Source organism: Camelus dromedarius, chromosome 10, assembly GCF_036321535.1.
Source record: "Camelus dromedarius isolate mCamDro1 chromosome 10, mCamDro1.pat, whole genome shotgun sequence".
Lineage (NCBI taxonomy): Eukaryota > Metazoa > Chordata > Mammalia > Artiodactyla > Camelidae > Camelus > Camelus dromedarius.
In genome coordinates this window covers 71,938,944-71,966,510 of record NC_087445.1, presented here as the reverse complement: position 1 = coordinate 71,966,510, position 27,567 = coordinate 71,938,944, and the positions used below count along the sequence as shown (strand labels likewise).

The 27,567-nt window shown below is 47.3% G+C and overlaps 1 long non-coding RNA gene across 1 annotated transcript; it reads right to left on the bottom strand.

The window, feature by feature from the left end:
- Positions 1-2,722: 2,722 nt before the first annotated feature.
- LOC116152745 (uncharacterized) lies at positions 2,723-27,459 on the bottom strand. The gene is made up of 7 exons (XR_010382813.1): positions 26,531-27,459; positions 25,769-25,865; positions 24,473-24,517; positions 11,697-11,983; positions 4,309-4,496; positions 3,642-3,769; positions 2,723-3,216 (listed from the first exon to the last, which is right to left on the bottom strand). It is a non-coding gene; the product is annotated as an uncharacterized LOC116152745 (long non-coding RNA).
- Positions 27,460-27,567: the final 108 nt, after the last annotated feature.

The following is a 27,567-nucleotide window of genomic DNA, read 5'->3' as shown; positions in this document are numbered from 1 at the left end:
CCCAGAGAGAGACAGGGTTTGCTCAAAATCACACAGCAAGACTTAAGGCAAACTTGGGCCTAGACTTGGGCCTGTAATCCCCCGTCCAGTGTCCCTCTCTGAAGCCTGGTCTCTCTCTTACTGTTACCCTGATACTCAGGACACCCCTGGGAGCTTGGATAGCAGTCCCTAAATGCAGGCGGCATTTATGGGACCCAGGCTGAGCTCTGGTTGGTGGGCTCTGGGAGGGCAGGGCAGAGCCTGGTCCCCTGGAGGCACTGGGAGGTACTTGGAGGGGATGGGCAAACTTGTCATGTCAACATAGTGGTGAGTACCTGTATCAGCGGCCGGGCCTGGTTGGCATCGGGACAGAGCAACCCCACAGGAGGAGTCTGGAGGTACCAGCGTGGAGGGAAATTGTGGGCGGAGACCAGGGGTTGGTCTGGAAGCTGCACTTGCACAGCAAGTTCACTCTTTTCAAGTAATGGTATGATTGTTTGTGGTCGCTGGAGCACAGGGCTGCTGGTGGTTATCATGATGAGGAGGGGGGTAAAACCGGACAAACAGTCCTTTGGTTTGGCCTCCTGTTTTGGCAGACAAAATTGCTCCCACCTGCCAACATTGAAAAGAGCCCTTGTCATCATTTACTTAGTGTCTCACTGCCGCCTAACAGTGGCCCAGAGGAGGTCAAGCCAGGCACCACAGTCACACAGCCAGAAGCCTATCTGACTCCTGAGCCTGTGCCCTACCCTTTAGCAGCACTGCCTCTCCCACGGTGCTTACACGTATCGGATGGTACATGTCTATTTGGGGGGCCAGAACCTTAAAGGGAAACCTACATCCTGTTTCCGGTTCTGCCTCAAAGATATGAATTTTCAATAATAGTGCTCAGGAGCTAATCTCTCACATGAAGCCCTGCCTCCTCTTTCCTTCCTCTCTCCTCTGGCCCTTTGCAGAGCCCCTGGCAGCCCCTGACCTGCACATGACCATGGCCTGCCTGTGGCTTTGGCAGCATTTTCATACTGTGTGTCTTAGAGCCTCATTTTCCTCTTCTGTCAAATGGGAGGAAGAATAAAGCTGACTCATAGGGTTCCTTGGAGACCAGAGGAGTGGTGTGTGTTCTGTGTGTGGCACTGCACCTGGTGGGAATTCTGGGAGGAGGGTCTAGGGGTCAGGGGATGTCGGTGTGACCTTTGGGTCTGGTCATTGACTGGCTGTGAATCTGGAGGCAAGTCTCTGCCTCCCTGAGCCTCAGTTTCCTCATCTGTATGATGGGGATGGTCGCCTTGGCTCCACCTTTCATTTACTTACAGGAGGTCCGGGGTGAGTCTGATGTTACTATGGTTCATGGTCAACTTCACTGCTCAGCTCCATTGACCCTCTTCTCCTATCAAAAAAAGCCATCTAGGAAAACTCATACCAAGCCTCCTCTGTTCCTGAGGGTGCTAAGCTGAGGGATCCCTGTGATCATCGACTCCTTCATCTGCAACATGGGTACCGTGGACTGTACCTGCCTCACTGCCACGTGGGAAGAACTCAGTGAGTTGATGCATGTAAATTGCCCAGGGGAGCTTATCTGATGGAAAACAGCTCTCTCACAGGTGTACAAAGGGACACGAGCAAGGATTTCACTGCTGGGGGATTTGGAATGGAGACAAGGGGAAATCTCCACATTCCATCAGCAGGTGCCTGAGGTGGCAGCCATCCATAACATAGCCCCAAAGTGCCTCGAGTCCTGGCGGTCAGCCTTGGGAGGCCCCTCCCACGTATACCAGAGTTGCCCTGGGTGACCAGTGGCAGGGTGGCCTGTCATTGTAGTATGTCACTTCTGAGATTAGCTTATCAAAGACTGGCTTCCAGCTTGGGCTCTCTCATTACTCACCCAGGGGCAAGCATCACAGGGACACGTAGATAGCCTTATGGGGGAGGCCCCTGGAACTGGAGCCTCCAGCCACAGCCAGCGAGGAGCTGATGCCTGCAATGATCACAGGAATGAGGCTGGAAGCCGAGTCTCCAGCCCCTGCAGAAGACAGTAGCCCTAGCAACGGGGTGACTGCAACCCCATGAGGGTTCCAGGACCAGAACCATCCAGCTGAGCCACTCCCAGATTCCTGACCCCTGGGACCTCAAAGATAATAAATATTTGTTGTTCTAACCTGCTGGCTCTGGGGGTAATTTGCTTTACAGCAGTAAATGACTGATCTAGGGCCCCATTAAATCCATTTTAGTGTATGTGTGTTATGAGAATACCCAGACCAATGTTAAAAAGAATGAGGTAGATAGAGCCCTGTGTCCAAACATGGAAAGATAGCCAAGGTATGCTGCTAAGTGAAAGGAAATCTTGCAGAGCAAATGTATCATGTGATGCCTTTTTATATACAAATATGCTGTCATCGCACAGCCAAACAAATCTGGAGGAATTTAGCCAAACTATTAATAGTGGTTTTCTCTCTCATTGCAGAAGCAGGGAGGGCACCCAGGAGTCCTTCACTCCTTATTTCTGTCATGTTTAAACTTTTTACGCTGTATTGTGTCTTAGTTTGGTAAGCTGGTGGAAAAAATATTAAAAAGGCATTTTAAAAAGATTTTGCCTAAAATGGGCATGGTAGAAAAACATAGTAAATTGGCTTCAATAACTGACAACACTTGAGATCTCAGTGTTTAACAATTAAATTTCTTTTTTTAAGTTTATTTATTTTTTGAGGGTAATTACATTTATTTATTTTAGAGGAGGTACGGGGGATTGAACCGGGACCTCATGCATGTTAAGCATGCACCCTACCGCTGACTTACATCCTCCCCCAGCAGCAGTTAATTTCTTAGTATTCTAAAGTTCACTCAGCAGCAGGGAGGGATGGGGTGGGAAGGGCTTTGCTTCATGGAGTCGTCAAGGGATCCAGCTGGTTGATGGAGGCTCTGCTGTTTTCACACGTGGCTTCCCAGGTGGCCCTGGGCACAGATATCCAGCTGGCAGATGGGGAAAGCGAGGGTAGAGGATGAAGTGGGAGATTTTTTCATAGGTCAGATCTGAAAATGATGCTCAGTCACTTCTCGCCCCACACTCCTTTTAGCCAGGATGCAGGCACCCTCTGTCTGTGGCTCCAACTGCATGACCTCAGGACCATCAGCTCCCCAAGTTCACTGTTCCACTTTCATTGCGCTCTCCTGTCTGAGAATCTCAGCCACAGGAATATCAGGGCAAGGCCCTCCTGCTGCCCCCAGAAGCTACTGGCCACCCTGAGGAAGGAATGCAGGCACATTCTAGAAGTTTAACTCAGCTGAGGGAGGCCCAGCCTGTCTGGTGCAGTCCGGTCTGTCAGTCAGGAACACAGCCTTCTGACCTGGTCCCCCTTCCTGTCCTCCCCCTCCCAAGGGCAGGGCCCATCACCTAGGGTGGGGCTGTCTGAGGATGAACCGGGGTCATGGGGCCCCAGGAACTGTTTGCAAACTGCCATGTGCATCCGCGCGTATCTGCAAGCCGCCAGCCACCAGAGTCGCCAAGGTTCGAGTAGCGTGTGACTGCTGTTCCCTGTGCCCCCCACACACACACCAGGCCCTGTGCTGGAGGCCTGCTGTGCCAGGAGTGTGCAGGACCCTCCCAGCAACTCTCTGAGGAGGCCCCGGATGGGGAAACTGAGGCTCAGAGAGGAGACATCACTCACCCAAGGTTACAAAGCTCCTAAGGGAAGAGAGTGCAAGCAGGTGTGCTGACTCCAAACCCAGTTTTCCTCATCCTTACTCCACTTATTCATCCATCAATTCATTCATTCCCTCTCCTGTGTGCCAGGCTCTGTATTGAGGGATAGAGTAGTGAGCAAAATCCCAAAATGCCTAAGTCCTTTTCCTCATAGAGCTTATGTTCAGGGGTGGTGGGAGACAGAGAATAATAATAACAACAACAATAACAACAGCAAACACAGAGGTTATCTGAAAGTGGAGTGTTCCTATGAAATCTTTTGTAAGCTGAAACGGCATAATAGGACACATCTTGCTAAGGGATGCACGAAATACATCGAGAGAAAGCACAGATGCTCACACAGGCCAAAGCTTTGGCGGCTTGATGCTGAGGTGCTGAGAGCGGTTCTGGGGAAAGAGCTTGGCGGCGCCACTCTGGCTGCATCGGGTGGGCGCTGCCTCTATGGTGGCTCCAGCAGAAACAAACGCTGAACGCTATTTTCACTTTTTACCTTTTTTCGTGAAAGTGAACATCCTCTTTGGATTTCTTCTAGTTATAGGGAAAGCAGGTCCTAGTGTAAGTATTTTGTAAAACCAAAGTGGTATAAAGTGAACTTGGAAAAAACAAGGGACACCCATATGCTGGGCACTTACCACGTGCCAGGCGTAGGCCAGTCCTTTAGAGATTCTTTAAATTCTCCCCCAACAATCCTATGACACAGTGTTTTTATCATTCTTCATCATAGATGAGGAGGCTGAGACCCAGAGAGTCCAGATAACTTGTTCAAGGGCAGAGGTGGGATGTGGCAGGGCTCCAGAGTCCACGGCTCTTAACCAGCACACTCACCAAAACAAAACAAAAAAGCACCCACATAAACAAACAAGGCAATTTTAGATAATGATCAATGCTATGAAGCCAGTAGGGAGATGTGGTTGAGAGTGACAGGGGATGTGGCGGGAGGGAGATGGACGATCAGGGTCGGTCTCTCCACAGGAAAATGTGGGGGAAAGACATACCAGGCAGAGACGGCAAGTGTGCAAATGCCCTGGGGCAGGCACGGGCAGGGACAGGATGTCCGGTGGTCAGGGGCCTAGGAGACTAGAGGGAAACGTAGAAATTGAGCTCTGAGAGTAAGTAGGGGGAACACTCTGAAGGCCTTGCAGGCTACAGTAAGGATTTTGGTTTCTTCTCCAGAACAGTGAGACACTATTGGAGAAATGAAGCAGGGGAGTGATTGTCTTCAAACTGGGGGCCCTGAGGATTTTCAAGTTATTAATATTTATTTCAATAATCTAGTAAAATTGCCAGCCTCCAAACTGGACTATGGGAGCCTGGAGCCTGGCCTGTGGTGGCATTTCTGCTCGTGTCTGAGTCAAGCAGGGCTATGTCAAGGCCAAGGAGAAAATAACAGTGCAGAGGGGGAAACTGACCACTTTTTTTCCTCAGTAAACTTTAAAATTTTCGGCACCTGGCTAGCTCAGTTGGTAGAGCATGAGGCTCTTAAAATTTTGGAATAATGTTAGATTTACAGGAAAATGGCCATGATAACACAGAGAGTTTCTATAAATCCTTCACTCAGTCATCTTAGTTCACTCATGGAGTGTTTCACAAGAGAAACCAACTGTTGGTACTTTGTTATTAACGAAATTCCAGCCTTTATTCAGATTTCACTCCTTTTATACACTAACATCCTGCATCTGTCTTCAGGATCCAACCCAGGGTACCACAGTTGCAATTTTGTCACGTCTGCTTCATTTCTTCTGGTCTGGGACAATTCTCAGTCTTTCCTTGCTTCTCATGACCTTGAGTTTTGAGGACATCCTGCCAAGTATTTTGTCGAACATCCTCTTTTTTTTTTTAGACGAGGTTATAGTCAGTTTACAATGTTGCATCAATTTCCAGTGTAGAGCACAATTTTTCAGTTATACATGAACATACATATATTCATTGTCACATTTTTTTTGCTGTGAGCTACCACAAGATCTTGTATATATTTCCCTGTGCTATACAGTAATATTCTGTTTATCTAATCTACATACGCCTGTCAGTATCTACAAATTTCAAACTCCCAGTCTGTCTTTTCCCAACCCTCCTCCCCTTGGCAACCAGAAGTTTGTATTTTTTGTCTATGAGTCTGTTTCTGTTTAGTATTTATGTTTTTTTGGTTTTTTTAGATTCCACATATGAGCTCTCTCATATGGTATTTTTCTTCTCTCTTTCTGGCTTACTTCACTTAGAATGACATTCTCCAGGACATCCATTGTAGAACGTCTCTTGATTTGAGTTTGTCTTTGTTGTTCTCACGATTATGTTGGGATTATGGATTTGGGAGTGGGCTACCACAGAAGTAGATGCCGCACCCTCTACACTATCTTATATTAGGGGGCACCTGGTATCCAGGTGACGTCGCCTCGGAGATTAACCTTTATCTCTTGGTTCTCTTGATGGAGGTGGTGTCTGATAGATTTCTCCACGGTGAGGTTACCCTTCTTTCCTCCATCTCTGCCCTTTGGAAATGAATCACTAAGTCCAGCACATACTCAATGAGGAGATGGTAAATTAGTTTGGAATTCCTTCAGAAAGGATGATTTGTCCCTTCGCTCCCATTTACTTTTTAATTAATCATTTACTTATATCATTATGGACTCATATACTTATTTTAGCTTCGAGTTGTAATCCAATACTGTGTTATTTATTTGTTGATGTAAAGTGGTCGCTGCTTTGGCCACTGGGTGCTCTTTTAGTTTGGTTCCTGTGTCCCTTTGACGTGGTCTAAGTCCCATTGTGTTTTTGGAGCATTTCCTTGCTTTCCTGCCAATACAAGATGCTCCAGCTCATCTTATATTTTCCCTGTCTTAGCCTTAGAATCTGTCATCTCTCGGAGTCCTGATCACTTTCATTGGAGAATGGTATTTAGAAATACCAGCCTGTTGCTAGCTAGGGTGTCACTGCTTCTTGGCCCTCTCAGCCATCCCATGACATTCACTATATCTGTTCATTATCAAGCCAGCCTCTAGAGCCAACCTATTCTCAGAAGGCAGGAATCACCCGGAAGCATGAATACCAGGAGGTGGGTATCACTGGGAGTCTTCTTAAAGACTGTCTACCACGTGACTTAAACCAAAATAGGGCAATTGTGATGGTCAGGACCAACCCTCCTGTGCACTGTCAGGGGACAGGCAGGAGCATGACACAACTGTGAACAGGAATGAGGAAGCCCTTTCCCCACCGATACGCAAGGCTCTCTAAGACCCTCTGTTAAGTGGAAATAGCAGGGGGCAGAGCCACCACGTGGTGTGAGACTTTTCAATGAAAGAAAAAATAGAATATATATTTATATTTGCAGAAACTATCTCTGGAAAGACATACAAGAAGCTGATAGCTGCCTTCTTGGGGAGAGGAGGTGGAACTGTATCTATAAACATATGTATCTATGTATCTATCATATCTATGTGTGCATATAATTTTAAAAAAATTTAGAACCATGTGAAAGTATTATCTATTCCAAAAACTAAATTGAAAATTTAAAAAAAAAGCTGTTCTGCCAAGTGAAGGACAAAACTGATGATTTCCCTGTGGCTTGGAAAGAGAAATGGACCGTGGGCAGGCCAGGGCCCCCGGGGAGCACAGGGGCTAAACGCAACACGGTGGAGGAGCAACCTCATTTCCGCAGACATCATCGTCTGTCACATTCAGTTTGTGCAACAGTTTGGATGCTGTTGTTCTTGTGTGGTTTGTGCTTAATTTGTAGCTGTGTGGTGTAGTGGCCAGAATCCAGGACTCAGGACCCTGCCTGTGTGGGTCCAAATCCTGGCTCTGCGCCACTTCCTAGCTGGGTGACTGTAGGCAAACGACATCTGTCTCTGAGCCTCAGTTTCCTCTTCTGTATAGTGGGGACAATACTCGTCCTTGCCTTGAAGGTGGTGGTAAGATCTCGGTGAGTTAATACATGTCAGGGGCACAGAGCAGGGGCTCAAAAAAAATATAAGCGAGTATGGTTATTGAGTTCATTCATATTTAAGGAACAGAATAATTGAAATAATCCATGTCACCTCTGGGACTCTGAGAGGTTTCCCCCTTTTAAATGGATATTTGTATTATTCGAGCTGGAGGAATGTTGGGTTCCCATGTGTGTATGGCCCATGCCCAGCCCAGCACTGTTCATGCATGAACTGGTGTTGTCTGTCCCTTCCCCAACCCAGACTGAGACTGAACTCAGCAGGGCACGGAGGGTCTGCTCACCCCACGTCCCTGGCCATCCAGCCTGGTGCCCGGCACAAACTAGCATCCAGGAAACACTGTGTTGAGTGAACAAATGAATGTAAGCAGGCATGAATGAATAGAAAATCCAGCAATGTACATGTGACCTCGTTACTGAACTTTCCCCTCAGGTGATCAGGGAAGGCTTCCAGGAGGAAGTTGGTGGGGATGGGGGGTGGTTGTGTCAAAGAGGTGTTCTAGGCAGAAGGGTCAGCCTGTACAAAGGTTTGGAGACCAGGCAGCATTCTATTCCTTGGGGGAACTGGAAGCAGGATGGAGGTCAGAGGGTGAGGGCTGGAGGTCAGGAGGGAGGAGGGGCAGGCAGGTGAGCAGGGCCAGTTCACTCACTGTCAAGGTGGTTTAGACTTTGCCCTGAGCAGGAGGGAAGACAGGGCCTGGGACCAGGCATCCGAGGCTAGACAGAGAGCAAAGGAACCCCCGGCTGAGCTAGTGCCCCTGCCCCCCAGCTGCATATTGCTGTGTCGGCTTTGGGCAAGTTGCTTCCTCTTTCTTAGTCTTAATTCTTTCATCTGTGTAATGGGCACTGGGTTCTTATGAGGGTGGACACCAGACTGGACCACAGTGTACACTCCCCTCACCTGCTGATGGGCTGGGAGGATCTGTCTGTAGGTTGGCAGGACAATCTGGCATAATGTATCACATCCTTACAATGTTTCTAACCTTCAACTCAGCAGTTCCTTTTCTTAGAACTTATCCTGAGAGAATAATTTAGGACCCATGAAAAGATTTGGCTCCGAGAATGTTCGTCAGAATGTTGCCTGCAACGGCAGAACAATTAGAAACAGCCTAAACGTCCAGCATTAGAGGAATGAAGGCGACGCTATCAAAAGTTGTGCTGAAGATTTTTATCTGATGACATGCAAAGGCTTTCATTCTGCATTACAAAAATTTTTTACTGCAAAAATAATATATCTCACTTTTAAAATATTCAAATCCTAAAAAAGTTGTAAAGTAAAAACTGAAACATTCTACCTCCTCTAGGTCAGTTTCTACTCCTGAAAGTTAATCATTGTTAACAAATTATTAAATTATCTTTCAGACTTACATCAGCAGGTATACAAACATACGCACACACATATGCTGTATTAAACAACATAAATGTTAAGATGGTATTTTATTAAAAACATGTACCGTTTCTTTAAAAAATTATCTAGTGCATATATCATGCTAGATTGTTACTGTAATGGCCCCCAATGCATCTGGCTCTCAGGATTCATCCCCTGGGATAGGCTCCCCTCACACTGAGTTTGGACCTGATCATGTGACTTGCCTTGACAGAGGGGACATTAGCAAGCACGATGCAAGTAAGGGTCCATAAGGGCTTGCAGTTTGAGGCTTGTCCTCTTGAAATACTTACTCTTGGGATCCAGCTGCTAGGCTGCAAGGAAGCTCAGGCTAGAATGCAGGATTTCTGGCAGCTACGTGGAGAGAGGCTGGAGACGATGAGGCCATCATGCAGCTTCCAGCCCAGCTAAACTCTCACGTGACGTCAACCATATGAGTGAGTCCTGCTGATGCCTCATGGGGCCAAAAACTGGCCTCCTTCACAGTGGTTTCCTACTCAGCAATCAATGATAGAAACATGGATTGTTCTGCAACTTCTAAAAAATCTTGAGGAGGGAGAGTACTCCTCAGTGGTAGAGTGGGTGCTTAGCATGCACGAGGTCTTGGGTTCAATCCTCAGCACCTCCATTAAATAAATAAATAAACCTAATTCCCTCCCCCTGCCAAAAAAATAATTTTTAAAAATCTTAACAATATATGCATATATTATGAACATCCTCCTAGGTCAGTTCATCTAGATCAGCTCATTCTTTTTAACGACTGCATGGTTTTTCATGGGATCAATGCAGCATAAGTTACTTATCTGTCTCCTACTGATGGACATGAGGTGGCTTCTGATTCTTTGCCATGACAAACAGTGCACCCTCCTCGTGTGGATATCATTGCCACTGGCATTAGAGTATCTTTAGAATAAACTCCCAGAAGCAAAACTGCTGGCTCAAAGGGTATGCACTTTAAAAGTTTTCACAGATATAGTTAAATCACTCTCTAGACTGGTTGTACCAATTGTGTGTTCCTACCCATAGTTTGGTAAGTGGGCCAGGCCCCCAGCTCTAATCCAAACTTGAAAAGCAACATTAGGCAGCATGAGTGTGTGATTGTGTTGTAGAAGTGGTGGGGGGTCAGGGTGAGGGCCCGGACTCTGGGGAAGATTTTGCTGCAGCTGCAGGGAGCAGGGTCTGGGGCCCCAACTCTCCCTCCCTCGGTTCCTTCCTCTTCTGCCCAGGCAGCTGTGCTCAGCACATCCTCTTGCAGCACTGCCCTTGAAGGCACTTCCCAGCAGACCTGCTTCACAGATAGGCTCAAGTTCCTCCAGTCTTGACCCCCGCTCACAGTGACCCTCTGGCTTAGATAGGTCCCAGCCCCCACCTCCTGCAGAGAGGAGACTTCCAGGTTCATCTTGTGACTTTGGACAAATCTCTGATCTTGGAACCTACTAACTGCGTTTGAAAACAATGTGAATCGATAACAATAGTAACCTTTGGGCGCTGTTGTTTATTCCCTTCAGCAAACATTTATCTATCTATCTATCTATCTATCTATCTATCTATCTAACTATTATCTTTTCCTTCAGCAAGCATCCTAAAGATGGCATCCTGGCCTCTTGGGCCCCATGGTCTAGTGGGAGGTTGAGATGGATCAGGCAACCACATAGGTATGTATCTTTATGTACTTACATATGGAGGCTATGTCATCTGAAATCGAGTGCAAGCACACAAGAACCTGATGTAGCTAGATGGCTACTGAGTTGAGACCAGAAGATGAAGATGCTAAAGAAGAGGGTGGAGAGCAGGGTAACTGCATTCCTGGTGGGTATAATGGCTTGGTGCAAAGGCCCTGAGGTGGGCAAGGGTATGTCACATTCATTTTTGAGACTGAAAGAACCTGAGTGCACAGAGTGAGGGGGAGAGAGGACTGAGATGAGGCCCGAGCGGATTAACAGGATCACACCAGGCAGGGCCTTGTGGGTGCCACAATGTTGACCTTTAAACTGAGAACACGGGGAGTCATTGAGAAGATTAATGAGCTAATATCTTGTAAAGTTCTTAATCCATGGTTAGTGCTCAATAAATGTTATTATTATTATTATTTTTTAACTTTCTGCACCTTCTGGGTGTCAGGCCAGAGAATTCCTTTGATCTTAAAAAGGCTCTCACTAGTCTGGGCCAGGCTGTGCTCCTTGACTGGGAAGGATCCCACAAGTAGCCCCAGTGTTTTCAGGAAATGGAGTCCAAATGCTGAGAGCATCAGTAACTTGCCCCCAACGTACCCAGGGAGGCAATGCTGGAAACCCAGTTCTCTGACTCCAAGCTCCAGTGCTGTTGTCCAAGCAAGTTCTCATTATCTCCCTGCCCAGCTTGAAACCCACAAGGGCTCCCCACTGCCTCCAGAATGCCCACAGCCGGGCGTTCAAGGCCCCCTGCTTATCTCTCTCTGTCTCCCTGACACGAACCCACACCAAAGTGGAGAGCAATGTTCAGTGTTGCCCAGAGGACACCAGAGAGCCTGCTGCCTGCCACTTATTTACTGGTACCATCTCCCCAACAGGAATTCGGGGGCTGGAGGCGCTCCAGTCTCTTCTCCCCAGTCTTTCCAGCGGCCCACAGGCCCACCTGTCCTCCTATATTAGTTTCCTGATGGGCTGCTGTAATAAATTAGTAGCTTAGCTTAAAATAACACAAATTCATTACCTTACCTTTATAAAGGTTCAAAGTACAAAATGGGTCTTATGGGGCCCAAATCAAGGTGTCAGCGAGGCTGCATTCTTTCTGGAGGCTGTAGGAGAGAATTCCAGCTTCTAGAAGCTTCCTGCATTCCTTGGTTCATGGCCCCCTTCCTCCATCTGCAAAGTCAGCCGTTGTAGAGCTGAGTCCTTCCCACGCTGCCGTCTCTCTGTTTTCTCTTCGGTCTCTCTCTTTCGCATTGGAAGGACTCTCGTAACTATATTGGATGTCTTCACACTCATAATCTGGGATAATCTCCCTATTTTAAGGTCAGCTGATTAGCAACTTTAATTCCATCTGCAACCCTTAATTCACTTTGCCAGGTAACCTAATGTAGTCCACTGAATCACAGGATTAGGATGTAGATGCCTTTGTGGGGGTGGGGGGACACTATTCTGCTGACTACACCTCCCCTCCCTCCTCACCAGGTCCTGCCCTTCCTCAACAGTCCTCACCAGGCAGCTGCCCTTAGGTAGGGATGCAGGCGGGAGTGGGTGCTGCCCACATTGTTCTAGAAGGACACAACAGTCCTAACAGCACACCTTTGTGGAATGTTTTGAATTTTGTAAAGGGCTTTCACATACTTGGGGGTTAGTAGTCTCTGTTCTGCTCCCACACCTGAGAACACTGTGATGAGAGAGGTCGGTGGTCGGCCCAAGGTCACTGGTCAGACATGAATATTGCTGGGCTCACCCCCAGACCTGACCCTAGCTCCTCCCTCCTTCCCCAACCCTCCCTGAACGGTCTCCCCATCCCCAGACCATATTAATGATTTTCCAAGGCCACTCCAAGGGAGTCCTGGGGCCAATTTGCCCTTATTTTTGGCTGCTGGCCAAAAGTCACGGGGTCATACTTGAAAGACTTCCTCAAACCCTGCAAGTCATTGCTCTGGAGGTTTCTGCCTGATTTGGAAGCAGGACTCCGCTGCCAAAGGAGCTATAACAGCTGCAGGGCTCCAGGGCAGCTGTTTGTCAGTGTGTTTCACAAACGCCTTAAAAATGTACATCCCTTTTTACCCATTGATGCCACATGAAGGAAACAGACCAAAAACGCAGAAGGGCGCATACCAGCTTGTGCATCACAGCATTACACAGAATCAAAGCCAAAGTAGATGACTATCAGTAGGGTCTGGTGAAATAAAAGGATGGATCCAATGCTGTAGTCTTATACAGTGATTAAATATAACAATATATATATATAAACAACAAGGTCCTACTGTGCAGCACAGGGAACTCTATTCAACAGCTTGCAATAACCTATAATGAAAAAGAATATGAGGGAGGGAAAGGTATAGCTCAGTGGTAGAGTGAGTGCTTAGCATGCATGAGGTCCTGGGTTCAATCCCCAGTACCTCCATTAAAAAGAAATAAATAAATAAACCTAATTGCCTCCCCCCACGACACAAAACAAAAGACACGAAAAAAGAATATGAGAAAACACATGTATAGGTTATAACTGAACCACTATGCAATATGCCAGAAACTAAGAGAATGCTATAACTCCACTACAATAAAAACAACAACAACAACAACAATAATAATAAAAGACAATGTAGATCTCCGTTTAGTGATGTGCTAAGATGGCCTTGAATAAGCACAGGTAAAGATGCTCCACTCCATGGTCGAGAAGGAAACAGAAATTAAAGCCAACGATGACCACACCTATTAGAAGAGCTAAAATTTAAAAGATTGATCATATCAAATATTGGCAAAGATGTACAGTCATTGGGAATCACATATAGTGCTGGATGGGGGTGTAAAATGGTATAGAAAACAGTTTAGAAAACAGTTTTGGTAGTTTCTTAAAAAGTGAAACATACACTTATCATATGGGAGTCAACCATTCCACTCTGAGGACTTTACCCAAGAGAGATAAGAAGTCCATGCAAAAACTCGTATGTAAATGTTTAAAGCAGCTTTATTTGTAATAGGCTGAATCTGGAAACAACACAAATGTTTACCAACAGGTGAATGCAGAAACAAACTATGGTATACTCACACAGTGGAATACTACTCAGCAATGAAAAGAAATGAACTATCAGTCCACACAACATGAATGTATTTGAAAATAACTTGCTAATTATTTAGAAGCCAGATAAAAAAGAGTACATACTGTATGATTCCATTTACATAAAATACTGGGAAATGCAAACTAATCTATGGTGACAAAATGCAGGATCAGTGTGTGTGTTGGCGGGGAGGGGCAGGAGGAATTACCAGGTAGCAGAAGGAAACTTCTGGGGGGTAGTGGATGTGTTCATCACCTTGAATGTGGTGATGCACTCATGTGTACTTACACTGAAATTTATATTATACACTTTAATATGTGTAGTTATTGCCTGTCAATTACTCAGTAAAGCTGTTTTTTAGAAAAGATGCCTGCCTTCCAGTTATAAGATAAATAAGTAGTAGGGATGTAATAATATACAACATAATAAATATAATTAACACTGCTGTATGTTATATATGAAAGCAAATCCTAAGAGTTCTCATCACAAGGAAAAAAATTTTGTATTTCTTTAATTTTGTATCCATATCAGATGCTGAATGTTCACTAAACTTTCTGTGATAATCATTTCATGATATATGTAAGTCAAATCATTATGCTGTACACCTTAAACTTATATGGTGCTGTGTGTCAATTATTTCTCAATAAAACTGTAAGGGAAAAAAAGGTGCCCTCTTGATAACATTGCTAAGTTAAAAAAAAAAGGAAGAAGAAGTCAGGTTCCAACAATATATACAGTCTGATTTCCTTTCTGGGGTAAAAAAGTCATTTATGAGTGTAAATTTCCTGGGATCAGAGGTGAAGTAGACTTTTTTCTTTGCACTTTTCTGTACTTGCATAATGGTTTTTAATAACCACACGTTTGCATTTTGCCAGAGGAAAACCAAACAAGCACCTAAGCAGGGCCTAGCAACATCTTCCCCACCCCCGCCGCCCCCATCACTCGGAGGCTCCTCCCCCTGCCCGGTCCTATCCAGCTGGAGGCGGGGAATTGACCTAGACTCAAGGGCTTCCGGAGAGCTGGTCCCTGTGCGCAGCGGTCCCCGGGGCAGTGACGAGAGCAGCCCTGCAGATGCTTCCCGGAAGGCCCGGGGGTCAGCCTAGACTACACCAGTAAATCACCCCAGGAAAAGGCCTGAGCATTTCCTCTGCAGAGGCAGGGACAGCGAAGTGAGGAAATGCGCACAGGGTTTGGATGAGTCAGGGGACCCCACTCACACTTGAGTGGGGGGATTAAGCCAGTGGGAAATTTAAAAAGAGGAGGCAATGCAGTCCAGCTCCCAAGGACCCAAAACTGGGACCTGGAAAACCAGCAGGACCTTCCTTAGTTCTCAGTAACAGGGACTCCCTGCTTTACTCTTTACTTCCCTGGGCATGTATCTACCCCTGATGGGGAGTTCACCTGCCAACGAAGACTAGTTCTGAGCTCGTTTCTCAAGATAAAATCTGACTGGCCCGTCTTGGGTCAGGTGGCACTCAGTCAACCCAGCCAGTGGAGAGGGGTCAAGTATACTAAGATACCTTCTAAGGGTTTGTCAGGGAAAGGGCAGGCATGGACTGGACCACACAGAGCAAGCAGCTGGAGTCAGGATAAAGAGGATGTCCTTTGACCATCACCAGAGCTGCAGTCTCACCATTGCAACATTGACCCAACAACCATCACAATAAGCCACAGTAAAACCACACTTTCCACAGGCTGAGCAATTTCAACGCAGGAAGATGCTGGGTAGGAAGACACCAGTGCCTGTTACACATAGACCCTCGGAGACTCTTATCTAACCACTAGCATTTAATGTTAACAATAACACTGATCTAGCACCTTCTACAGACCAGACACCCATTCTAAGCACCTCACATATGTCCTCTCAAGTGACCCTTCTAACAACTCCAAGAGGTGGGTACTATTATCCCCATTTTACAGATGGGAAGACTAAGGCACAAAGAGATTCAGGAACTTGCCTTAGTTCACAGGGGCAGGATTCACACCTGGGCAGCCTGGCTCCGATGTCATGCACTTGCATGTGCCTGACACTGTTCCAGGCACTGGGATACAGACCAGAACACACATCCTACTCATGGGCCTGGGAGAGATAGACAATGACACACATCATGAGCTGTCGCTGTTGTCCTAAGTGCTGCAAGCTTGGTACTCGATGAGAATCTAGAAAGTCACCATCCTTACCTGAAGGGATCACAGAGGGTTTCCCTGCAGAACAGACATGGACGCGCTAAGTCCTACAGAGTGACAAGGAGTCAGGGAGGCAAAGTGGTGAGGGCACAGTGTATGGTGGGAAGAGGTCCAGGTGAGAGGGAACCGCATGTACGTCACGCCCTGCATTAGGTAAGTGCTTTGCTGGAAGTCACCCAAGGCAAAGGTGAGAAGGCATGATAAGGACCTCGCCCTAGCCTCCAGATGCCTGGCCCTGCTCCCTGTGACCCTGCCCGACCCCCACTGGCAGTCACAGTCCAATGCCCGCAGCTATCAGAGGTGGTAGCAGGACAAACCCATGGACTTATTTGATCGCGGTTTACTACCAAGTGGCCCGGAAGGACGCTAATCACTTCAGTGCCCAGTTTGTGGGAGTCATGATGATTCAGGGAAAAAGCCTCTCGCTGAATTCTGGAAGGGAATTCAGCCGACCCAGCTATCCATGCGTAGAGATGGTAGTCAGAGGCCAGCTTCACCTCAGGAGTGGGCCCCCCCTACCTCCCGCGGTCTATGCCATGCAGCCAGGCCTCTTTGCAAGGTCTTATTGTGGACATTGCTGGTTTCCCTAAATGAGTTCAAGAGCAAACGCTGGAGTTTTTGAGAAGTGATTCAGCCTCAGCATCTGATGATATTCTTGACGAGAATGACCAGTTTCTGGACTGTGACAGAGGCTGGGTCACACTTGAGGATCAGGCACTGCTCAGCAGGGCAAGACAGTGGTTTGGGCTCAAACTGACCAGCTGGAACTGACCCTCTCCTGCTCTCCAGGCAAAGCTGGTTTCACCTTCCTGGAGGGAATGTTAAAAATGCTCTTGACCTTTGGCCCAGAGGATCTACTTCAGAAAATTAACCCCCCTGAGATCCTCCACCAGCACACAGTGGGTATTTATAAGGATGCTCACTGCAGTGGCTTGAAATAGTTAAAAACTGCAGGCATTCCAAACCTATCCTGATGGGACTGGCTACATCCATTGTGGACACCCTCACTATGGACAACTGCAGTCCCCGAAGAGAATGTTCTAGCAAGGAGCAGCCTCTAAGAGTCACTTTTGGGGGAGGGTAGAGCTCAGTGGTAGAGTGCATGCTTACCACGCACAAGTTCCTGGGTTCAATCCCCAGTACTGCCATTAAAAAAAAAAGAGTCACTTTTAGATAAAACAACATAAAAGTGACAAAACAATGAGTACTGGATTATTCCTTTTTTTTTTTTTTTAAGATACCATTACTATAAGCTTTGAAAAAACTACCTGAAGCATTTATACTACACTTACCAGAGGGAAAGGGAATCTCAGGGAAGTGTCACTTTTTCAGCTTTCACTTTCTATAGCACAAAATTGTGCAATGCTTGACTTTTTCAATGATAAGCATGTGTTACTTTTGCTTTGAGATCTTTCTTTTTTAACGTAAGCATTTACTCTTAGTACTGCTTTCGCTGCATCCCAGAAATGTTGGTATGTTGTGTTTTTATTTTCATTCATTCTTAAGATATTTTCTTATTTCCCTGGTGATTTCTTCTTTGACCCATTGGTTGCTTAAGAATGTTGTTTAATTTCCACATACTTGTGAATTTCCAGTTTTCCTTTTGCCATTGATTTCTAGTTTCATTCTCCTGCAGACCATGTGGTACATTTGAAATCAGCAATGACTTAAAAAGAAAGAGAAAGTCTGGATAGCACGGTGGTGAGAAGCTCAGGCCCAGGATTCAGACTGCCTGGATTTGAAGTCAGCTCCATTATTGTGACTCTGGGCATGATGTCATCTGTCTGTGTCTCAGTTTCCTCATCTGTGAAATGGGACATACCTCATGGGACTATTGTGAGGACTGAAAGAATTCCTACGATGAAAACCTTAGGTCAGTGCCTGGGGCACATACTAAGCGTTCAGGGAGTATCAGCTGTGATGATGGGGAGGAGATGGGGGAGGAGGATGGGACAGCGGCACAGTTTGGGGGGTGCTTCTACTGAGCTTGGTGTGGTGGCCACAAGCATGTACCTTGGAGCTCTCTGCCTTCCAGGAGCAAAAGGGGCCCTAACTCCTGGTGTGCTGCTTACGCCGTGGAAGGGTTCGTGTCAGTAGTGTTCTGTGTTCATTTGTTTCTTTCTCTTTCCTTCAATACTCATTCACTGGCCTCTAGCGACGTGCCAGGTCCTGGGAGGGGATCAAACATAAACTCTTCTGTGAAATAGGGATAATGATTGTCTTAGTCCGCTCTGGCTGCTATAACAAAATACTACAGATTGGGTGGTTTATAAACAACAGAAATGTATTTCTCGTGGTTCTGGAGGCTGGGAAGTCCAAGATCAAGGTAGATTTGGTGTCTGGTGAGGGCCTGTCTTCTTGCTGTGTCCTCACATGGTGGAAGGGGCAAGGGAGCTCTCTGGGGTCTCTTTTATAAGGGCACTAATCCTATTCGTGAGGACCCCACCCTCGTGACCTAATCACCTCCAAAAGTCCCCACCACCAACACCATTACCCTGAGGGGTTAGGGTTTCAACATACGAATTTTGGAGGCAGGGATAAAAACATTTGGTTTATAGCAATGCTAGAACCCCCTGCAGGCTGTTGGCTTTGAAGGAGATCTTCGGAGCACAGTGCTTAGCCTGGGGCAGGAGCCTCCAGGGTGAGGTCAGTACACAGAAGCTGTTGTTTAGACAAAGAGAAGTGACAGCATCAGAGCATCAGGGCCTCTTTGAAAGCCACCCCCCACCTGCAGGAGAATGGTCAACACTGCTCTTCCCTGGGGCTATATCACTGGGGAGGTACCTACTGCATCACTGTGTGGATTTCCAATAAACCCTGCCAATAAAACCTGCCCCATTCACACTTACCCCTAGTGCTTACATCAGTGCATGGCACAAAATGGTCATTTAGTTTTTAATTTAGTCGAACAGGCACTATTCTACTCATTCATTACTCATAACATCCCTGGGAAATAGGTAATGTATTTCCACTTTAGAGATCAGGAAACAGAGGCATAGAGGTTATATAACTTGTCCAAAGTTACACAGCCAAGAAGTGGCAGAGCTGGAATTTGAACCCTGGGAGGTATTTGTTGAAGGACGGAAGGAAGAAAGGAAAAGGTGAGGTGCAGGGTCTGGGGTCTACAGTTCTGAAACACAGGATCAGAGAGCAGGGCCCTTAGCAAGCATCCATCTCCACCCCACTCCCCTGTTGTTCTACAAGTGGGAAGTGAGGACTAAGGGCTGGGAGGATGGAGCCCCAAGGCCAAACAGGAGATTAAAATTTAGGATTCCCAGTTCCCAGCCCAGCAATCCCAGGCAGTCAGGAGTTTGGGATGCATCAGAAAATCCCAAGTGTTAAGTTCCTTCCTGTCACTGGAAAGAATTTTGTAATGAGTCAAGTAGAACGGACAGTCACAAAACACAGTGCGATGTTAACAGCTAACATCTGATGAGGGCTTTCCTTGTGCCAAGTAATTTACAAAGTCCTTTATGTACATTACTACCTTATTGAATCCTCAAAGGAATTTCAGGAGGTGGGTAAGGCCACTAAACCCATTCCGCAGCTGTAAAAACTGCAAGGCTCAGAAAAAACCAAAAAACAAAAAAACTGAGGCTCAGAGTCTCCAAGCGACTGGCTTCAGGTCAGAGAGCTAACAGGTAGAGGAGTCTGGGACTCATACCCTGGTCCCTGCCACAGCCCCTGGCCCCCACTCTTCCCCCAGTGCCTCACCACTAAATGGCATCACTAGTGATTTTCACATTTTAAAATATTAGCTGTTGCTGACAGTAACCCTAGGGACTGTGACTAAGAAATCAAAAAATAAGCAGAGCTCAGCAAGGGCCAAAGGGCTGTGCATGTGCCTACAAGGTACCTAAGAGGACAGGGAGGTGACCTGGGAACACTTCTCAGTAAACATGGCCCTGATTACTGGGTGAAAAGTGTTGGACTCCTGACTGGTTATGTAAGCTCTGTCTCCACGTGCTGACTCCTGGCCTGCTGAGTGGGGGTCTGAAAAGGTTCAGAAGACCAAGTCTAGCTCCTGAGGTCCCCTTTGAAGTCACCTAGCACATGGTCAGGCTGCCTGAGAAAGGCCTCAGCCAAGCCTTCCCTTCACTTCCCAGAAATGGACTTCCACTTGCCCTTCAGGAAACACCCACAGGCCCCTCCACAGCTTTCACGTGACTTTGCACAGAAGAAATTCATCTGGAGCCTGTTTCCTAAGTGGCTCTGGGCCATACACTTTCCCCTCATAATTTGTATCACGTGCAAAGGTGTCATTATCTCCATTTTATGGGTGAGGACACTAAAGGTGAAAGAGGTTAATAACTTGCTTCAAGTGATAGGGCCAGGGAGTAGAAGGGCTGGGATTTGAACCCAGGTCTTTTAAAGCAGAAGGCAGGCCCCGGGAACTGTGTGCTCATGACATATCTTTAGATGTAGATGGCAAGCAGAGAAGGGAAAGTTAAAGGGGCTAAATTCCTGAATCTTCCAGGCTATGTAGGGAACCGGCCTGGAATAATCACATCATCCTCTCTCTCTCAAACCTTCCGTGGCTCCCCATTACCTTTAGAATAAAGCACAACATTAACACGGCCTGCAAAGCTCTCCTGTAGGATGGGGCCTGCCTACCTTTCTAGCCCTGCCCTTGCCTCTCACAGATCCTGGGCTCCTACATTGTCTCAGCTTAGACTTTCCTCTCCACCAACTCCCCTCTCTCCTGGCTGACTTTTACCCATTGGTCAGGCTTGGGTTTACATACCACTTCCTCTCAGCAAAGCCTGCCCTGACCCCACACACCAGGTCAGGCCTCCCTGTGTTCCCACCACTTCCTCAACTCCTCTTGACCCTCAGGTTTATCACATTTCTCAACCCTTGGGCCACATCTATGTGCCCACCACCACAGCCTCAGTCCCAGAGCAGATTGTGTGATAAACACCCATGAGTGAAAAATGAATGAATGAAGTAAAGTGCTTGGCTTGGCAGATCCTGGAAGGCTGGGGAGGAGACAGACACAGGGTGAAGGTGGTAAGGTTGCTGGGCTGACCTGCAGGTTGTATTAATGACAGTACTCTAAGGGGAGGGTCAGTGTTCAGAGCTGGGAACACAGGCTGAAGTTTGAACTTTATCTTGTCTGTGATCTGGAGTCCTGGGCTGAAAACATGCTGAAGGCAAGGCCCCAGTTAAAGAAAGTAAGGCTGGCCTCAAAGCTGCAGGGGAAGACAGGTAGCTCTGGGGAAAGCCACCCACAGGTCTCTGGACACAATGGAAATGGGGTAAACACACTCTCATGCCTTGGAATCTGGCCTGATTTTGCACAGTGTTGGTCAGGCATTGGGCCTTGGCCATCACACACTCACTAATCAAATCTGCTGAACAACTCCAGGAGGCAGGAACTGCTATGGGCCCCACTGGACAGATGGGGAAACTGAGGCTCAGAGAGGTAGAGTGACCTGCTCCAAGTCACACAGGGACTCTCCATTGCTGCCTTAATTAAACTCTGTATTGCAGCTCACTCGGGGTGGGGGAATCTAGACTACCTTGACTTTCACTGTTTAATAAGGTAGTCATTAACCACGGGCGGCTATTTAAAAATTTTATTTAAATTAAATGCAGTTTAAAATTCAGTGTCTTTCTTTTTTTGTATTTTTTTAAATTAAAGTATAGTCAGTTTACAATGTTGTATCGATTTCTGGTGTACAGCACAGTGCTTCAGTCATACATGAATATATTCATTTTCATATTCTTTTTCACTGTAAGCTACTACGAGATATCAAATATACTTCCCTGTGCTATACAGTGTAAACTTGTTTATTTTATATATATCAGTCAGTATCTGCAAATCTCGAACTCCCAATTTATCTCTTCCCACCCCTGAAAATTCAGTTTCTCAGTCACACTGGCCACATTTTAAAGTGCTCAATAGCCACATGTGGCTGGTGGTTACCATATGGAAAAGTGCAGAGATGGAAAATTTCCATCATTGCAGAAAGTTATATTAATAGTGCTTGCCTAGACCATGGAGGTGGACAGGTCCACAGAGACCATTTAATTCAACGCTCTTATTTAGCAGATAGAGAAAGAGAGGTCAGGGACTGGTTCAAAGTCACACAGTGAATCGGTGACAGAGGTGGAATTCAAAACCTGGGCTCCTGGCTTCCAATCCAGTGCTCTCTCCACTGAAATAGGTTGACTCCTATCTCTTACCTGGGACTTAGTAAGAGCTTCTGTGAGGCAAAAAGACATCATAAACAAAGTCCAAAGACAAGTGACTAAGTGGAAGGCATAATTTAACATATACAGCAGAGGTTGATATTTACAATATGTAATAAGCTACTACAAATAAATAACAAAAAGATGACTACTCCAACTTAAAGACAGGACAAAGGATACAGCCAGGTAATTTACAGAAATTCAAATTGCCAAAAAATATGAAAAGATGCTAGTGAAAGAAGTACAAGCATGGCAGTAGAGGGTTTCTTTGTTTTGTTGTGTCTTGTTTTTTTCAAACAGATTGGTAAAGGTAGAGAAAGGATGGGGATGGGTAGTGTCTTACACTGCTGGTGGGACTATAAATGGGTCCAACTTTTTTGGAAGGCAGTTTGGCAGCATCTCTCAACAGTAAATATGTAAATACCCTTTGACTCAGTAATCCTTGGGCTGGAACCCAGGGCCGCCTGACTCCAGATCTTGTGTTCTGAACCATGACTACTCCCTGTGAGTGATGGTCAGGCTTCGGTTGGAAAGGGCAGAGTTTGCTGATCAACGGGGAGACTTGTGGACTTGGCCGTGGGAGGTTTAAGCAGGACAGATCACTGTGGGTGAGTTCTTTGGAGCCTTTATCTTCTTGTGTGACTGGCTCAGATATTAGCAAGGACCCCGGCACAAATCGATATACCCTTGGTCAGCTGCTGAGGTGGCTTGGCTGCCACTCCAGTTCTGCAAATAATTGGAGCCCAGTCACCGGTGAATCAGCACCAACCACCCTTGGCAAGCAGCGCTGGGAAGGCGGCTTGGCGTGGCACACTGTGCTGGGTGTCAGGTGACTGAGAGAGCAGACCAGCTGGGTAGCTACTCTCAGGGTGATGTGGGCAAGTGACATGTTCCACCGCTACCTCAGTTTCCCCTTTCTTTCTTCCTTTCCTTTTCTCCTCCTATCTTTCCTTTTTTCCTCTTGCCCTCCTGCCCTCCCTTCCCATGAGTGGCAAGTATGCACCAGTTATTGTGACAGAAGGCAGAGCCCTCACTTTCTCTGCACACAGATGCCTGGTAACTTGGGGGCACAGAGCAGGGAGTAAGCACTGTGCCTGATGCGGAGGCGGGGAGGTTGGGATGGGAAAGGATGACTGAGCTGAAGCTTGACACTTAGTATGTGCCACCAGGTGGGCAGAAGGACAAGGCCAGAACCTTTGGCCAGGGCTGTAGGGGCCCGAGGGAGGCAGGCAGGGAGAGGCTAAGCAGTTGCTTCCAGAGGGGCCTGAATGCCTGGCTAAGAACTTTTGATTTGATTTCCTCTAGAGAGTGATCGAGAAGCACGGAAGGCCTTTTGTTTATACTAGCCTTATAATTATAATTATTAAATTATAAAATAAATCTATTATATTACAAAAACCAAACAATATCACAGAATGTTCATTAAAATAAAGTGAAAACTTCCCTCCAAACCCTCTCCTCAGTCGGAAGCCTTTGGTAACAATTTAGCATCTCCTTCAAGATCCTTTTCTATGCAAACATAACTAGATCCGTTTTTCTTGACAATAATAAAGCTCACCCTTTATATCCTGTTCTGTGACTTGCCGTGCCACGTAGGATAGACATCTCCTATCTTGGTACACAGAACTCCAGCATCCTTCTCATCAGCAACACCTCAACTCATTGATAAACGCTTCCCTTCATTCCACAAATATGTATTTATTGAACCCTATTGTGTACCAGGCATTGCCCCAGCTGCCGAGGATGGAGCGAAGGGGAAAACACAGTCCTTTCCCTCAAGGCCTCCATCTTCCTACTGCCAGACATCAGGCTACTTCCAATATTTTCCTATAATATGCAATGGTGCAGGCAGGGCTATCTTATGCATGTAACTTTGTACCCATATGAGTATTACTATCGGGTAACTTATTTTAAATGGACCTGTGTGCACTGATTTTTGACAGTTATTGGCAACGCTGAGGTGTTTTAAAGCAGGAGGTGACACGGTTAAATCTACAGTCATCCACCAATCCACCCATGCATTTATCCATCCATGCATACACGTGCGCGCGCACACACACACACACATCATGCACACATGAATCCATCTATGCATCCATCCTCTATCATTGGCAGGCCGTGAACTGGATGTGGGGACACCGTGGATGAGGTGTCAGACCCTGAGAAGCTCACGCAGCAATGAGAGAGAAGAAAACAGCATCACAAGAGTTAGTCCAGGGCCAGATAAAGGTAAGGATTGCCTAAGGCCATCCCATTTTCTCCAGCCAGGATTCTGTTCTACGTGCTGCAGTCCCACTCAGTTCCTCCATTCCCCTCTACTCCTTCCTCCCTCCTATTCCAGTGCTTATGCTCACTTACCTCCCGCCTTGGAGAACCTAGTGGTATTCAGTCAAATTCAAAATCCTAAGAATATTAAAAAAGTTCTAAGTGAGAAAGTATTATCACTGCTCAACAGGTGTTCCCTCTCTCTTCCCACTGTTTTGGCTCCACCCTGGTCTGAGCCACCAGTTTCCCGCTGGAATGGCTGTAATTGCCTCCTCATTTGTCTGCTGACAGTCAATTCATTCTTCATACATCAACCAGAAGGAACTTTCAATAAGGTACTTTGGACCTTGTCACGAACCTGCTCACATCCTTCAATGGTGTCATTTTGGGCTTAGAATAAAATCTAAACTCCTAGGCCCACAAGGCCTAGTGAGGGGGCTCCTGCCTGACCCCATGCCTCTCTCTTCTCGCTCTACTCACTCCCCTCCAAGCACACAGAGTCCCGGAAACATGCCAGCTCCTGCCTCTGCCCCTAGAGCTTCCTGTGTTTGTGGCCCCCTTGTTATGTAGGTCTGAGCTGAGATAAAGCCTCACAGAGGTCTTCCTTGATCACCCCATCTAAATCGGGAACCCCAATCTGATTATCTTCTCTCACATTCCCCTGGGTTTCCTTCTCCAGACCAATGCCTGAATTATCTTGTTAGATACTGGTTTCCTTATATGTCTAGTCAGGGCTTCAGGGAAGTCTGTGATTGGGAATATGGGGCCTGGAGAAGTGAGGGAGTGCTGGCCTGGAGCCCCCTGCTGACCACTCACTCAGATCCCCAAGTCCCTCCAGGCCAGAGCCTTTTGCAGGCACAGCCTCTCAAAGTCCTCACAACATTCTGGAAAGGGTGATATTCTTATTCCCATTTTACAGGTGAAGAAACTGTGGCTCAGAGATGGGCAAGTTTAGGGCGTATCCTTCAAGATTCCTTCCTATGCATGCAAAACTACACCCAAAGTTCATGTGACACTGGTGGTTAGTGTTGTGTCAGCCAGATTTCAGACCCAGTTCTGTTGCCTCCAGGGCAAGAGGTCCTGGCCAGACCATACTGAACCCCATGTCTATTTGGAGCTCCTGAGCCTCAGTATCCTGGACCAAGGCCATCCTGGCAATACACAGCCGAGCCAGGTTTCTAACTAAGGCTTGTCTCATCCCAAATGTGGCATCCTATCCTGGCACCTAGCTCTTTCCCTTCCCCAGGACTCATCTAGGAAATGAGGGAAGGGAAACTTCCTGGGTTCTCAGCCCAGAGGCTGTAGAGAGAGAAATACCCAACCTGAGCTAAGTCTGGCAGCCAGGCCCACCCACCCTGCTTCCTGTAGGAGAGGCCTGGGGTTACTCACGGTCACAGCTGAGAAGCCACCTAGGCCTTGGGACATCCTTGGCCGGCTCCCTCCTTTGAAATCCCCTCCTGGAGTTGGGGAGCCACAGGATCTTTCCCTGTGGAGCAAGCCCAGCCAGGATTAGTGAGGAGAACCATGGCCCCCCCCTCCCCAACAGGGTGAGCAGCCCAGCTTAGCACTCAAGAGCCTGTACTCAGGGTCAAGACCCTAGTAAGTAATTTGAACTCCCTAGACCTCAACGTCCCTGGCTGGAAACGGGGATACATAATAGTGCTAGGAACTGCTATTAGCAGTTTTCTCCTATCTGGGTAACTATGTCTTTGAAATGATGGGACAAACTGGAGAGAAGCTCAGGTTGCCACCCATTTTATGGCTGGGAAGCAGGAAGAAATCAGAAATCTGAGTCCTCAGATAAGTGTCCCAACCTAACTCATCCCCAAGTCCATTTGACTATTTCTCAAATGCTATTCAGACCCGTTTTCCCCCAGTGCTGCGGTTCATCTCTTGTCTGGATTACCACAATAAGCTGCTCACCCCTATTTCCCATCTTCTCTCTTCCACACTACCTATAGTTAGAGCAAGCTTCTTATAAGAAAAAGCAAATCTGTCTGGGTCACTCCTGCTCAAAATGTGTGGGTGGCTCCCCTCCTTACTCTGGTCTACAAGTTTCTACAAGATCCAGCCTCTACAGGCCTTCCAGCCCCACCTCTTGCCCCCTGCCTCTCTCCAACAGCCACAATGCAGCAGCATGGAGGTACTTACAGCTTTCTGTGGGCATTGCATTCTCTGGCTGCCCAGGCCTCTTGAAGCTCCCTCTGCCTGGACCCTGCCTAACTCAGGGTATGCATCCTGCCAGTAGCTTGGATAACTTTGTGAGAGAAGCCTTCTCTGAGTCCACCTCTACCCTGACCCCCTGCCTCCACCGAGCTCCTCCAGTTCCCTGTTATGTTCCCTATTACTAGTTCTCATCCACTGTATTTGTCTCTGTCTGTGCCCCTGTCTGCTTCTCCACCTGGTCTTGAGCTTGGAGAGGTTGGTCTCAGAGGGCAGGCCCACCGGGCTCACTCCTAACTCCGAGCCTGGCTCAGAGCAGATTGCCCCCAAACATTTGAATGAACTAAAATATGTCAATGGTCTGGGAACTAAAAGGCTCCAGAAGTGGTCGCTGCGCAGGACAGTTAATGCAAACAGGGAGACCAACCAAATTAGGTAAGAGGCTAACTGACAACAAAAGACTTAGCAGTTTGGGACAGGAGAAGCTGATTTTATCACAGGTTGCATGATGAACTGCTTCTATTCACCCCCTTGGCTAAGCCTTTGCAGACACTTTCCTCCTCAGTGCTGAGAACTAGAGATTCGGAGCCAAAGACCTGCTCAGTCTAGTTCCGGCCACCTCTTTGGGTGTGTTTTCTGAAAAATAAGACTCGCTACCTTCCCGGGTAGTCAAAGAATTCAAGTCTAGGAGGACACTGGAGGGCCACTTCAGCCATAGTGCTCATATTGGTTCTTTCTCTTCATTGTTCCTCCTTTTTCTTCTGCTCGCACCCTCCTCCTTGCTTGCCTGCCTGCCGCGGATTCCCGCCCCGCGACCTCCCACTGCCTTCTCGGGGCCCCTCTTCTTTTCCCTCTGCTCCGCCCCGACTGAGAAGGCGGGCCTAGCAGCCGGTGCACCAATCAGAGAGCCCCGAACAGTCTCGGCCTCCTGAGAGTCCCGCCCCACGCCGCCGCCCACCAATCCTGCCCCGCGCCCGCCACACCAGGCAGCCCAATCGTGGGCGGGCTGGGCCGCCGGCGCCCCG